Source organism: Choloepus didactylus, chromosome 19 (assembly GCF_015220235.1).
Source record: "Choloepus didactylus isolate mChoDid1 chromosome 19, mChoDid1.pri, whole genome shotgun sequence".
In the NCBI taxonomy this organism is placed as follows: domain Eukaryota; kingdom Metazoa; phylum Chordata; class Mammalia; order Pilosa; family Megalonychidae; genus Choloepus; species Choloepus didactylus.
In genome coordinates this window covers 15,227,743-15,243,122 of record NC_051325.1, presented here as the reverse complement: position 1 = coordinate 15,243,122, position 15,380 = coordinate 15,227,743, and positions in this window count along the sequence as shown.

Below are 15,380 nucleotides of genomic sequence, written 5' to 3'. Positions count from 1 at the left end.
ACATGTACCATTCACCCAGTGTTCCCCAATGATCCGATAACAACACCAGGAAGTTGATACTGGCTGAATATAGTTCTGTGCCATTTTAACATATGTGTAGATTCTTGTAACTGCAATCTTGATCAAGATACAGAATTATTCCATTCCGTCAGAGATCTCCTTTGTGCTACTTCTTTTTATAGTAACACATACCACCTCCCTCCCACCGCCTACAACCCCTGGCAACTACTAATTTGCTCTCCATCTCTACAATTTCATCATTTTGAAAATGTTTTATCAATGGAATTATACAGTGACTCTTTTGAGATTGACTTTTTTCACTCAGCACCATGTCCTTGAGATCCACCAAGTTGTGTGTATCGCTAGTTCGTTCTGTTTTATTGCTGAGTAATATTCCATGGTATGAATGTCCTATAGTTTATTTAGCCATTTACCTACTTTCAGATGTTTTGATTGTTTCTAGCACAAGACTATTACAAATAAAGCTGCTGTGAACAATCATGTACAGGCTTTTGTGTAGATACGAGTTTTTATTTCCCTGGGATAAATCCCTTGGGGTGTGCTTGCTGGGTCATATGGTAAATGTATATTTTCTTTTCATAGTGGCTGTACCATTTTACATTCCTGCCACCAAGGTATGAGAGAACCAGTTTGCATCCTTGCAACATTTGGTAATGTAACTTTTTAATTTTAACTGTTCTCATAGGTAGGCAATGATGTCTCATTGTGGTCTTAATTTGTGTTTCCATGATGGCTAGTGATGTTGAGCATCTTCTCATGTACATATTTGCATGCACGTATGTTTTTTGGTGAAATGTCTGTTCATGTCTTTTGCCCGTTTTCTAATTGGATTGTTTATTTTGCTGTTGAATTTGAGAATTCTTTATATATTCTAGATACTAATCCTTTGCTGAATATGTAATTTGTAAATATTTTCTCCCAGTCTGTAGTTTGTCTTTTCATCCTGACAGGGAATTTTTAATTTTTAATTAAGCATTGTTAATTTTGATGAAGCCCAAATTAGCATTTTTTATGGATCGTGTTTTTGGAGTCACACCACCACATTCTAGATTCCAAAGATTTTCTCCTTTGTCTAAAAGTGTTGTCGTTTTAAGTTTTTTTAAAAAATGTGAATCTAGGATCCATTTTGAGTCAGTTTTTTGCATAAGATGTGAGGTTTAAGTCAAAGTTCAGTATTTTGGATATTGATGTTTAATCCTTCCAGCACCATTTTTTGAAAAGGCTACCCTTTCTCCATTGAATTGCTTTTGCAGCTTTGTAAAAAAATCAGTTGGCCCTACTGGTGTAGGGCTATTTCTGGGTTCTTTTTCTAGATTGTTTATTATTCTGTTCCTGTGATCTGTGTACATATCTCTCAGCCAATACCACACTGTCTTGGTTACTGTAGCTATATAAGGAGTCTTAAAATTGGATAGAATGATTCCTACCACTGAACTTTTTGTTTTCTCCAAATAGTTTTGGCTATTGTATTCCTTTGCATTTTCATATAAATTTTAGAATCAGCTTGTCTGTATCTACAAAAATCCCTGTTGGGAATTTGATTGGAGTTGAATTAAATCTATAGATAAATTTGGGGAGAAGTAAGAGCTTTTCTCTTTTGAATCTTCAAATCATATATCTTCATTATTTAGGACTTGTAATTCTTTCATCAGTATTTTGTAGTTTTCAGTACACAGATCCTATGCAGTTTGTTAGATTTATACCTAAGTAGTTCATTTCTTTTGGAGCTTTTCAGTTTCTAATTATTTATTGCTAGTATGTAGAAATTGGTTTAATTTTTGCGTATGCCTTTGAATTCTGCAACATTGCTAAACTCACTTATTTGTTCTAGGATATTTTTGTAGATTCCATGGGCTTTTCTATGTGAACAAACATGTAGTCTGTGAAAAAGAACAGTTTTATTTCTTTCTTTCCATTTGTATGCCTTTTTGTCTCCCTGCTTTATTGCACTGGCTAGGACTTCCAGTGCTATACTGAGTAAGAGTTACGAGAATGGACCTTCTTGCCTCATTCCTAATTTTAAGGGGAAAACATTCAGTCATTCATAGTTACGTGTGATATTAGCTGTAGGTTTTTGGTAGATGCTCTTTTTTCAGGTTGAGAAAGTTCCCTTCTACTTCTGGTATGAGTGGTTGATTTATTTTACAATTATGAATGGATGTCGAATTTTATGAAATGCTTTTCCTGCATCAGTAGATATAATTATGTGGTTTCTCTTTTGTAGATTGTTAATACGGTGAATTACTTTGATTCATTTACAAATATTGATCCAACCTTGCATTTCTGGGTTAAAACCTCTTAGTTATGATATATTATATTTTAAATATTCTGTGTTAAATTTTCTATTTTGTTGGAGATTTTTGTGTTTATGTTCATAAGGGATATTGGTCTCTTTTTACCTTTTCTTATACTATCTTTGTCTGGGTTTGGGTACAGAGTCATGTTGGCCTCATACCATGAGCTGAGAAAGGTTCCCTCCTCCCTTATTTTCTGGGAGAGATTGTGTAGAATTTCTTTAATGTTTGGTAGGACTTGCCAGGGAAACCTTCTGTATCTAGAGATTTTTTGTTTTGTTTTTGGAATATTTTAAACCAAGAATTCAATTTCTTTCCTAGTTATAAGACTATTCAGGTTATCAGTTTCATTTGGTCACATTTTGGCAGTTTGTGGTTTTTGGAGAATTGGTCCTTTTTTCCTAAATTATCTAATTTATGCATAGATATGTTTAGAGTATTACCTCATTATCCTCTGTCTGTGGGGTCTATAGTGATATCCCCCTTTTCATTTCTGATATTGGTAATTTGTAATGGCTCCCCTTATTTTCTTGTTCAATCTGATTTCACTGATTTTACCTATTGCTTTTCTGTTTTCCATTTCAATAATTTCTGCTCTTATGTTTACTATTTCCTGCCTTCTGCTTGCATTGAGTTTATTTTGCTCTTCTTATGATGGAAGCTGAGATTATTGATTTGAGCAATTCATGCTATGGTAGTCAAGTTTCTTAAATCTGTAGTTTATATCTTTCACCAAATTTGGTAAGTTTTCAGCCATTATTTCTTCATGTGTTTTTCTTCATTGCCCTCTTCTTCTCTCCTTTTGGGACTCTGATGACATCCTATTATAGTGTTGGTGGTGTTCCACAAATTCCAAAGATTAAGGCCCATTTCTTTTCAATCTTTTTTTCTCCTTGTTTTCATAATTTATATGCATCTATCCTCAAGTCCACTCACCTTTCCTCTGTCATCTCTATTTTGCTTTCAAGTCCATCCAGTAAGTTTTTTAAATTGGTTATTGTATTTTTCATTTAAGAATTTCAATTTGGTTCTTCTTTCTGGCTTCTATTTCTTTGCTGAAATTTTCTATCTTTCCACTCATTTCAAGAGTTTTCACATTTCCTTCCTGGAGCTTTTTTTAAATAATAGCTGTTAAATATCTTTGTCAGGTAATTCTTTGTTATCTTAGCATTGTCATTTGTTGATTGTCTTTTCCAATAACAATTGAGATTTTCTTGGTTTTTTCATATGCCAAGGAATTCTGAATTATACCCTGCATATTTTGAAAATCATGTTATGGGATACTGGATCTTGTTTAACTCATATGTAGAATGTTAGTATTTTTGTTTTTGCAGGCGATTAACCTGTTCAGGCTGCAAGTTCTGATCAGCCACTTTCGGTTGTGCTTCAATGTCAGTTAGTTTCAATTTGTTACAGGGCTATTTGGATTTGTCCTGCATGTGTCCCACCCAGTGATACATCTGGTATCTCAGTGGTGTTCTATCCCACATCCAGTTCTTGAAGTCTAGGGTCTGCTTTTAACAGTCAGATCCATGCATGCACAGCTTGTGTGTGTGCTACGTATTCATAAACAACGTACATGGTTGCTTTCTTGAGCTCCTCCCTGTCTGCAACCCTCCCTCCCCCAGTACTCTCTGATTGCATGGGGGCTCCCTTTTCAGTTCTCCAGCAAAAACCTGGGGCTTTGTTTATCTTGCTCTGCCACATGCTTTCCTCAAGTGCACCCAGGTCCGTGGCCGAGCAGCAGGAGGACAGAGAGAGGAAAGGAGCAATGGCTGGTCACCTAACCTCTTGGGATCACAGCTCCTCTAATTGTGAGGGAGGTTCCCTTTCTCAGAATTTTAGGCTCCTTTGGGATCTCATCATGGTTGCTACTGCTGCCACCAGATCATCTGGGAGCTGGACTGTGAGAGAACCGCAGAAAGAAAAAAAAAATGAGCAAAGATGTCCACGTTCTCTCCCCCGCTATGAGTGCTAGGGCAACCCTTTCCCCCTCATTCTGCATTTTGGGTAGCTTCCATAGCTTTTTGGCCCCTTTCAGGAAAAGAAAGTCCAATCCAGCCTAGTTAGGTTTTAAAATTACACAGCAATGGATAATTGATCCATCACCATATTATAAACATTTTTGTATGCTGCAACATAATATTCAAAATATTCATTTTAAATTACTGTATTCCATAACATATTTTTGTAGGATAATTTAATGAAATGTTCCTTGCATTGGATACATTATATTTATTCTCAATGCCTGGCTATTAGGGATAATCCCTTAATAAATACATTTTGAGTATATGGCTTCAATTTTAGAGTTATTTCTTTGGTATAAATTCCCAAGTATGTATGAATGTTTTAATATTTTCTGGTGTTTTTTTTTTCCAAACTCCTTTCCAAGAGGGCTGTACCAATTTGCATTGCTATTAATTTAACAATGTTGGTTGAATATTTCTCCCCTACCACTCTGATTGGGTAGATTGTTATGACCGTATCTTATCACCTTTGTTGTGTTCCTATGATCTAAATAAAGAGATGGGAAATCCCAGTGGTCAGCAAGGCCTTTTGGTGCATCCTGGGCAGAGGGGCTTCCATGGCTGACCACACTGTCTGTTGACCCCACCACGGTTTCAGTGCTAGGATCTAGTATTGCTGTAGGATACTTTAGGGTGAGATGGAGGAGCAGTGCAAGTACATGTAAGTTTCAGAGATGAGGGAGGTAAGAGGGTGACCCCCAGAAGGCATAAAAGGGACCTAGGACAGGTTCCAGTTTGGGATAACAAGGAATGAGTACACTCCACCCTCACTCTCCAAATGAACACGATTATAGCCTGGTCAGCAGCTACCTGCAGACCCTGAAAAGCCAACAGTGACGGGAGCAGCGAGGAAGACCAGAATTTGAGTGCTATCAAACCAGCAGTGAGTTCCCTTTTCTTTTTTTGTTCCTGAAAGGGGCCAGAAAGCTATGGAAGCTACCCAGAATGCAAAGGGATGGGAAAGGAAATGCAACAGAATATTGTGGAAGGCCGTAATTAAATATAATAAAAACACTTTGTGTTTTGTACTCCACCCTGCATGTGAAAAAATAAATAAAACTCCACCAGTAACATGTACTTACCTTTTATTTTACCAGATCACTAAATCCTCTTATTAATTTTAGTAGTTTTTTTTTTCACAGAGTTTTTAGGTTTTCTACATATGAAAGCATAGGATCTTCAAGTGAGATTTATTTTGCCTTTTTTATCTCTACTATTCATCCTATTTCGTATTGTGGCATTGGGGGGAAAACATCCAAAACAATGTTGTATAATAATGGTATGTAAGAAAATCCTGTACCATTCCAGAATCTTTAACATAATTCATAAATGAAAAATGTAAAGTAAAGTAGACAAAAATATGATTACTGAAAATCACATTTAGCAGATGCTAAAAAGGCATTTGGTAAAATTCCACATCCAATTCTTATAAAAGTTCTATGCATAACTGGAATATCAGAGTACTACTTAATATGATAAAAGATATTTCCCCCAACTACTAACAAACATCCTATTTCTTATGCCACTACAAAAATATATTCAAAATAATCATTTCAAATGACTGTATACCATAGCATAATATTTATGTACCATAATTTAATGAATTTAGTTGAATTACTATGTTAAATTGTATATACTTCAGAATTCTCATTACTTATGTTTATTTTTTATTTGTTCATATATTTAATTTTGTCTTTTGGTGCCATGTCTACAAACTCTTTGCTTATGCCCAGGTCATAAAGATTTTCTTCTACATTTTCTTCTATAAGTTTTATACTTTTACATTACATTTTTTCACTTTTTTAATTAGAGAAGCTGTAGGTTTACAGGAAAATCATGCATAAAATACAGATTTCTCACATCACATATACATTTTATGTTTAGAATTATTATCCATGTTGAGTTAATTTTTGTATAAGTTGTGACATTTAGGTTGGGTTATTTTTTTTGCATATGGATGGCCAATTTTTCCAACACCATTTCTTGTAAAGACTATGCTTCCTCTCTTGAATTGCTTTTGTACCTTTCTCAAAAATCAGCTGGCCATATTTGTGTGGGTCTATTTTTGGAATCTCCTTCTGTCTTACTGTCTTGATTGCTGTAGCTTTAGAGTAAGTATCAATATCAGCCAATGTGAGTCCTCTAACTTTATTCTTATTTTTCAAAATTGTTTTAGCTATTCTGGTTCTTTTTCCTTTCCATATATACTTTAGAATAAGTCTGTCTATATCTACAAAAATTCTGTTGGGGTTTTGATATAAATTACCTAAATTCTGTATGTCATCAACTTATCCACCCTCCCACCCCTCAAAAAATCATTCATCTGGGAAAATTCTCCCTGGTCATGGTATACTAATTATCCTTTTAATATACTACTGGGTTCAATTTGCCAGTATTTCATTTATATTTTTCCATCTGCATTCATAAATAAAGTTGGCCTAGAGTAGTGAGGGTTTTTTCGGTACATCTCATATAAAGTTTTGCAAGTAAGGTTAAGCTAGCTTCGTTGAATGGATTTTGGAAGTTTTCTACCTTTTTTTTAATGGTCTGGAATGGTTTTATATGGAAATTACGTAATTTTTTCATCTATAGACTTTCTGAGTCTCTTTATGTCTAAAAATGTCTTTCTTTTGCTCTGACAGGTGATTGATATTGTGTCTGGGTATAGAATTCTTGGAATGCTGTCCTCATTCAAATCATCTTTAAATATTTTTTCACAGGCTTTTACCCTCCAGTATTACCAACAAAGAGTCTGATGGTAGCCTTTTCTTTTTCAGTTGTAAATAATCTGTCCTTTCTTTCCATAAACTGGTAAGATTATCTTTTCCATAGTTGGAATCCAGGAATTTTATCAGAAAATATTATTGAGGGTCTGGATTTTAAAAACATAATTATAATTAATTTTTCTTGGGGACTTTGCCATTCCTTTTAACCTGAAGATTCAAAACCTTTTTTTTTTCTGCTCAGAGAAATTTTATTGTATGATTTCCTTATTTATTACTTTTCCACATTACCCGTTTCCCTTCTTGTAAACTTTAATTATTCACATTCACATCTCTTGGCACTGTCCTCCAAGTCTCTTTTCTTAATTCCTCATGAATTCCACATCTTTTGTAAAATACTTCGGCTTGACCTTCCAAAAATAGCAATTTGTTTCTCAGCAGAGACTATTCTCTTCTCAGCTAGTCTATTGAACTTGTAATTTCAGAAAAAAGTATTCAAGTTCTAGAAAATAGTTTGTTTTATGTTAAATTGAATGCCCTTGGGAGTTCTTATTACTTTTTAACGTTCATCCGTCCTTCCCATTAACTCTGTTTTAATTATAGTCATCTGCTCTCCTTGTTAAACTTAGTCTTCTCCCTCGGGCTCCTGAATTTCTTTAATTCAGCAGTTCTCAGCCCTGATCACACCTGACAGTCACTTTAGGGAGGTTTTAAAAAGTCCAGGGCTCAGGCCACACTCAAACCAATTAACAAGCCTCTCTGGTGGTGGAAATCAGGCATCAGAAACTTTTAAACCTCCCCAGTTGAATCCCATGTACCAGCCAAGAGTAAGAACCTCTGCCTTAGGTGCTTTTAATGTTATTTACCCATTTATGGGTGTATATGCCCTTAGAATTTGCAAGGTTACAGCTTTGGGGTTTCCACTGGCAGATGGTGGAAGGGACAGCAGTTTTGGCTCTTATGAGGTTATGGCGGAAAAGCTGGAAATCTGTGTTCGTTCTGCTGGGAGGTGGGAGGAATCTCTGTCCCCAGGTCTCTTTGGGGGCAAGTAACAGCCCTCTCCCATCCAGAGGGACTGGTGTCATCCACTATGGTGTGGCCCATTCCAGGCTCACAGTGGTCCGTGGACTGGGCAGGCCTTGCAGAGGACCACACATGGAAAAGTTAACAGGGGCAAGCTTGCTCTTGAAAGTGCCTTGCCCATTGTGTCATTCCAGATGGAGAGTTGGGAAGGGAGGTGAACAAAGCCATGCATGTAAGCAGTCATCTTTCCAGAATCCCATCTAACTTTATCACAATTCCAATATTTAGGTTCAGTTGATAGGTGTACATGTCAAAATGTCCACAGCCTCAAAATGGTTGTTTTGGGGATTGAATCAGGCTCCCCATAAAGGACATGTCCAAGTCTTAGTCTGCATTCCTGTGGGTGTGAACCTATTTGCAAATAGGATCTTTGACCATGTTAGTAGTAGTTAAGGTGTGGACTCATTCGTGATCTTGCTGAGGCCAAAAGGAATCAGGATGGGCCTTAATCCATAGGGCTTAATTCTTATCAAGAGAGGAAACTGAGCCAGAGGCACAGATGACTGAGTGGGAGAAGGAGAATCCAGAAGGAGCAGCTGTGTAATGGAGGCAGAGAAGCAAGCCAAGGAGCCCCAAGGATTACAGCCAGCACCAGAACAACTACAGACCTCAGGAGAAGGCAGGCTTATGGAGACCTTGATTTTGGACTTCCAGCCTCCAAAACCATGAGACAACAAATTCCTGTTGTTTAAGCCAACTGATTGTGTGGTATTTGTCATAGTAGCCCTGGCCGACTAAGACAGGGCACATCAAAAATCTCAGGTACATATATGCAACATCATGGTTGGAACCCAAATGCACTGTGCTAAGTGAAAGAAGCCAGAATCACAAGGCTGCATATGGCATGATTCCATTTATATGACACTTTGGAAAAGATGAACTGTAGGGATGGAAAATAGATCACTGGTTGCCAGGGACCAAGAGGAAGGGATCAACAACAAAGGGGCACTGGAGAAAATCGGGGGCTGATGGAAACTGCTCTATGTCTTGATTGTGGAGATAGTTACATCATTATACCTCAATAAACCCTCATGGAAAAAAAGGAATCTCATGTACCCCCACATTATACTATTTGCAGATCCCCCAAAGCCTCCAAGGCCTCTCAGGATTTGTTTACTCTATTTACTCTGCCAAGAAATTCCTATGTAACCTTTATGACTTGGATTAGATACCTCCACCTCTGGGAAGCTTTCCATATCTCTGTGAAACTCTCCTTGGTGCTTCTCCAGTGCACCATGGCCACTGCTATCCCAGCTCTCCTTACATGGTGTTCAGTGACTTCTTGATGTGTTTTTATTCCCGCTAGACTGTAAGCTCAGTGAAAGCAGGGATTTCGTCTTATTTATCACTGCCCACCTCTCCTAATATAGTTCTAAGTATTGTGATCTCTAACTTGGCAAAGATAAGGAGGCTACCATAGGCCCATTCACCTCCTCGACAGGAACTTATGTTTTCAGAAACCTTTTGGGAATCTCCTGAAAATCAGGAAATGTCCCAGAAATTATTTGCAAAATCCCTGCACTAGAACATGTATGTTTGGCTGTAGGGCTCACGAAGCAAAAGGGCTTGCCACTGAGGTTTCAGACCTGAAAGGTGGCTGCCTTAAGGAAGGGATTTTGAGAAGACAGAAATGAGTTCCCTAAAAAATCCACAATCCATAATGCCTCATCCATTTTTATAGCTGCAATCAACAAGAAAGCTTGTTCTATTTGCTTTCCTTGCTTGACAATATAATTTCAGAGTCTGATGAAAAATGTTTTCAGCACTGGAATCAATACTTCTGATTACGGCCACTTTTGTGCTGCTTCCCTCCAGTGGGAAGGATGCCAGGAAAGATGGAAAGATATATGGAGGACCCGCTTCTTCTGATTTTTTAACTCTCAAAACACTGTCTGTTCTTATCAAATGCTGGATTTATTTAGAAGAATTTGAAGGCAGGAATAGAGGGTGAGATAAAATGATGATTCTGAGGCACTTACTCTAAAGCTGTTGTACCTGAACAAGCAAAGATCCATTCACCTACACCTGCTTCAGAATCGCTTTTCTTTTCCTTCAGATTCCAAACCAAGGTTATCTTGTAAAAGCTCAGTATGTTTCGAAGAAGCCCCATTCTCTTCTAAATCTATACTCCCAAGAAATCCTTGTTCAAGAGGGTAGATGGACTGCCTCCACCTCCTGGGTAGGCTAAAGTGCACTGAAACCATGCAAGCTCACTCCATACTCTCATGTGAGCAAGAAATATAATTTTCTCTACTTGTCTTTAACTGAACTCAGTTTTCTTTTGCATTTGACCAGGGTGTGTGTGTGTGGAAACTTTCCCTCTCCTTTTACTTCAAGGTTGCATCTAAGTTCTAGGAAGCTGCAGAGGGACGAAGTGTCCAGCGTGGGGGGTGCAGGAAGCATATCTCATTCTCAGTTGTTCTCTTTTCTCCACCATATACCTCATCCCCTCTGGCCCTCAGTCATTGATTCATGAAGGTCATTGTTTCCCAGACCTCCTATTCCAGTGATGGAACCTCTTCCAACCGAACTGCTGAGCATCCCTTCTCATTTCCCTTCGCTTTTCTCTTCCTTTCCCCTCCCACCCCTCTGTTATGCAGAAACCTTTTCCTGTTGCTGGGCAAGGGGTCTCTGAGGTTGCCTTGTGCCCATCTAGTTAGATTCCCCACCCAGTGGTGTCTTCTGTTTGTAGGCCACGGGAGGTGTGGAGCAAAACTGTGCAATGGCCATGCTCCCAGACCTGGAAGGAGGTGCAGGTTCACGGCTCCTTGGAGTCTCCTTACTACCCCAAACTCCTATTTAACCTGAGTAGAGGCAGGTGGGTTGTGGGGTACAAGTCCCTTTCTCAGGTAAGCCGGAAGGGTCTAGACCACTAGATGCTACACAAAGATACGGATGAGGATGAACCAAATGAAATTGCTGTTGTAGGTCAAAACTGTGTGAAGAGTAGCAGTTTCACGTTTAACTGAATGAAGTAGCATAAACACAGTGTGGGCTATATGCAAACTAAATTGCAATATATATTTTCTCAATCCATCTACCACCTTTGCCAAGTTTTCTGTTGAAATTTTTCAAGCAAATTTTATTCTTCTCTGATGGCCATTAGTTGTTCTTGCAGACTAATCAGGAGGGGTTTGCTTGTGCACTTTGAACAAATTGCTTCTCAATCACTGATAACTCTTCATTTGGGAGATGAACAAGTTAGGAAAGATTGTTTCTAACTTTTTAAAGTGTGGAGAAAGTAGAGCTTTTATAGGGGTAACTGTTCCAGTCTGCTAAAGCTGCCAAAATGCAATATACCAGAAATGGATTGGCTTTTACAATGGGGGTTCGTTAGTTCACAAATTTACAGTTTTAAGGCCATCAAAGTGTCCAAACTAAGGCATCAACAAGAGGATGCCTTCACTGAAGAAGGGCTGATGACATCTGGAACACCTCTGAGAAGGCACGTGGCTGGCGTCTGCTGAACCTTCTCTCCTGCGTTTCGCTTCTGATTTCAGTGGCTTTCTCCAAAATGTCTCTGGGCTTCTGTCGCAGCTCCTATGGATCCTTGCCTGCTTCTCCTGGAGGCAAACTCTGAATGACATATCTTAGCCTCTCTCCAAAATGTCTCTCTCAGCTTCTCTGAGCATCTTGGTCTGTGTCAGCTCTGAGCCCTCTGTCTCTCCCCCTGAGCTCTCTTAAGAACTGCAGTAAACTAATCAAGACCCACCCTGAATGGGCAGGGTCACACCTCTGTGGAAATAATCTAATCAAAAGGTCCCACCCACAGTTGGGTGGGTCACATCTGCAGGGGCACAACCTAATCAAAAGATCTCACCCACAATAGATCTGCTCCCACAAGAGTGGATTAAAAGAACAAGTCTTTTATGGGGGTACTTAACAGATTCAAACCAGCACAGTAACATACATAATTTTCAGGAAAAATGAAACTATATGATGTTGGTAACATTTCCAAACACCTCTTAAAACTGCTCTCCTCTTAGCACACAATTCTTTCAAAAAGCAGTTTCTTCCCACATTTGAATGTCATCTTTACCTTGAATGGACAGGTGAGGTGATTCTTTAAAATATTTTTATTTTTTTGTTAGCTAGCAGAGCAGCAATGGCCATTTGTCATCACGGGAAAGGTCAGCAAATTGTAAACACTTGTGTTTTTGTAAAAGAAAAGTACAGAAATCATCTTTAATCTGACCAATCTTTTAAGTACTTTGCTGTGAGATGGCATACAAATATTTAGATGGTACAAAAAAGTTTCAAGGTCAGTCCCCATCTATTAGGAAGTATTGTAAAAATTCTACCAGATTCTAAAGGTCTTAATGTTATAAATTTAGCAACCTTGTTGACATCCTGTAGCCCTTGGCACACTTCGGTTGCAAGAGTTTGCCTGTGAATGATGTCAAGTGTGTGTTTCATGACTGAAACTATCTTGGCAGCCCTACCCCAGAATTCCTTTTTAATCCCAGAAAACCTTATATTTAATAAATAAGTCAATGCTTGAGATTATATCTCTCCTTGCACATCTTTACTGCAGTGACTCACCCCCAGTATTTCTTGGTGGATTTCATCATTGAAACTGATGGGGCAAATCCCCTAAGTTAAAATTTGTTAGAAACATCTGTCTTTGATGCAGTTGTTTACAACCTCCTGCCCAGCATGCTTGTTCAAATGCTTGTTACTTCAGAGGTGTTTTCTGGGAGTATTCCAAATGTGTTTGTTGTCAAGGGATACATTTTGATTTGTTGCCACATTGTTTTCCATGATTATTGTGGTCATTTTTATTGTTGCAGAAATGACAAGTATTTTTCCAAAGCTAAGTGCCATTTTGTCCATCATTAAACAAATAAATTCAAAAATTCTGAAATTTTGTAAAGTACTGGATAGAGACTTTAAACATCACTGGAAAAATGTCAAGATTTGTCGGCTTGTTTTCTGTGCTCTTAAAAAAAAAGTGTTGTTAAACACAATGGCTTCATCCAGCCATTCTCAACTGAGTTAATCCCCAGAGAAAATGATTCAAGTAATTTTTTTCTCTATTCCCCCAGGGGAGGTGCACAGCTAGTAGCATTCTGGATGTGTAGGAAGACATCCATTCACTATATTCGGTGGATGTTGTAGGTCATTAGGATTTAATTTCCTGGAATACTAGGTTGAAAACGACTGCAAAAAATCTTAAGACAAAATCTTAATACAAGATAAAATCATATTTTATTTAGGGTTAGGTTCATCATTAACAAGATTAAGTATAGATGTTTACTTTAAATGAGCTTGTTTAAGATAGAGAAAAATCACTGTCAACCCCTTTGCTTTATAGAATTCCCAGCCTTCCTTCAAGATCCCAGGGGACATAACTGACATATGGATCCATTGGGGACTCCATAGATTCCATATTTAATTATTAGAAGTCTTAGATTATTTTTTGAGAAAATTAATATGAATATAATTTTAAATATTTAAATGTTTTCTTTCTATACCCCAACGAAGTACCTGCCATATCCACTGGGATGTGGACACCTCATTTTGGAGGTAATTGGTTTAGGATACAAAGCAACACTATTCTTTCATTTCCTTGAGTCACCATGGCAGTATAACTTTTGCACTGAGAAATGAGTGTGTGTGTCAGGGGAAAGGGTGTGGGTGATCATGAAGACCAATTAATATAGTAGCAAAAGTCTGGGTAGACATGGAACCCTAGGAGTGGCTTATAGGTGGTTCTATTGGTTAGGTAGACTTATTGCAGCAGAACCTGACCAACTCAGAAGAGGACACCCCAGGTGTTTGTAGCTCCTTCATCCTGGGTTACAGAATGAAAGTCACATAAAGCAGAACCAAATCCAACCTGCAGCCTGGAACCAAGCCCTCCTGAACCCAACAGAGCCACAGTGACCCTCCAAATCCATGCAGATATGTGCATAGCATTGCAGCAAAACCTGACTAATACAGAATCTGTGGTGACAAATGACAAATGTTTGCATGTGTGTGTGAATGTGTTCTGCATCAACTCCAGCCTCGAAGATCCCTGCACTCTCCCACCCTGAGTTCTACCAAGAGTTATTAACACAGAGACACAGAACTACGCATAAACCTTCTCTGAGCAGTTCTGCTGAAAATTACCTGGCTATGATTTCAATTCCAAAATATGCTGGTGTTAGGCAACCCTGCCAGACTATGAGCTAGTCCCCAGGTACAATCTGTCATTTCTTATTGTCCATGACTTTCTGATGGAAACAATGTATCTTTCTTGATTTGGTCAGGGAAACAGAGTCACTAAATATGTTATAGGGATAAGGAGTTTCTTAGAGGAAATAGGCTTGCATGACTGTGGGAGGAGCTGGGGAGGGAAGGTCTAAAGCAGTCACTTACAACTGGAACGACTGGAACACGGGATGTCTGAGAAGCTGTCATGTCTAGAGGCCAAACGTGAGCTCAGGGTGAGGTCTGCTGCACCACCATGTTTGACAAGATGAACTCCCAGGAACTGTGGCCTCTGCTTTGATTCTGCCTCCCCACTCAAGTTCTTCTCATGGGTCACCTCAAACCTGGAACCCCCCAGGGAAGAGAATGTTGGGAAATGTGGCTCCAGGCATGGATGGGACACAGGGTGGTGCCAAGTGGACAACAGACAATTCAGCAGAGGGACGAACATCTGTGGCAGGTTTCCTACCTGCCGGGTACCAATCCAATGTTTTACATACCTGATTCTGTTTAATTCTTGTAACAATATAGAGGAGTAGGAGTTCCTCCAGATACACAGAGGATAAGTGGCCAAGGTGGGATGGAAACTCCAAAGCCCGCACCCTTGGCATCAAACCTCGCAACTGTCCCATGTAGTTCTCTATTTACCCGTTTGTGTTGTCATGTGTCTCTCCTCTACCGGACTCCCTGTTCCTTAGAGAGGGGGAATTCTCTAATTCATCTTTGGTTCCTCAATTAACTGGAAAGTTTGTGTACTTCATTCAGTACGGCATAGAACATAGAAGGACATAGAAGGAATTCAGTAATTTTTTTAATTAAATGATTTAGAAACAAGAAGCCAAAAATACAGACAAGAAGGTGAATGATCATACTCATCAATAAACACCATTCTTCCTCCCTGTCACTTAGATTATTTGGTACTCATCAAAGCCATTTTAGTGAAAGGCATGTATCCTGTTTGTCTCCCTGGCTCCACTCCTACACTAACAGGCAGAAGACCATCTTTTTATTCATTCATTTATTTTAAGATTTTCACC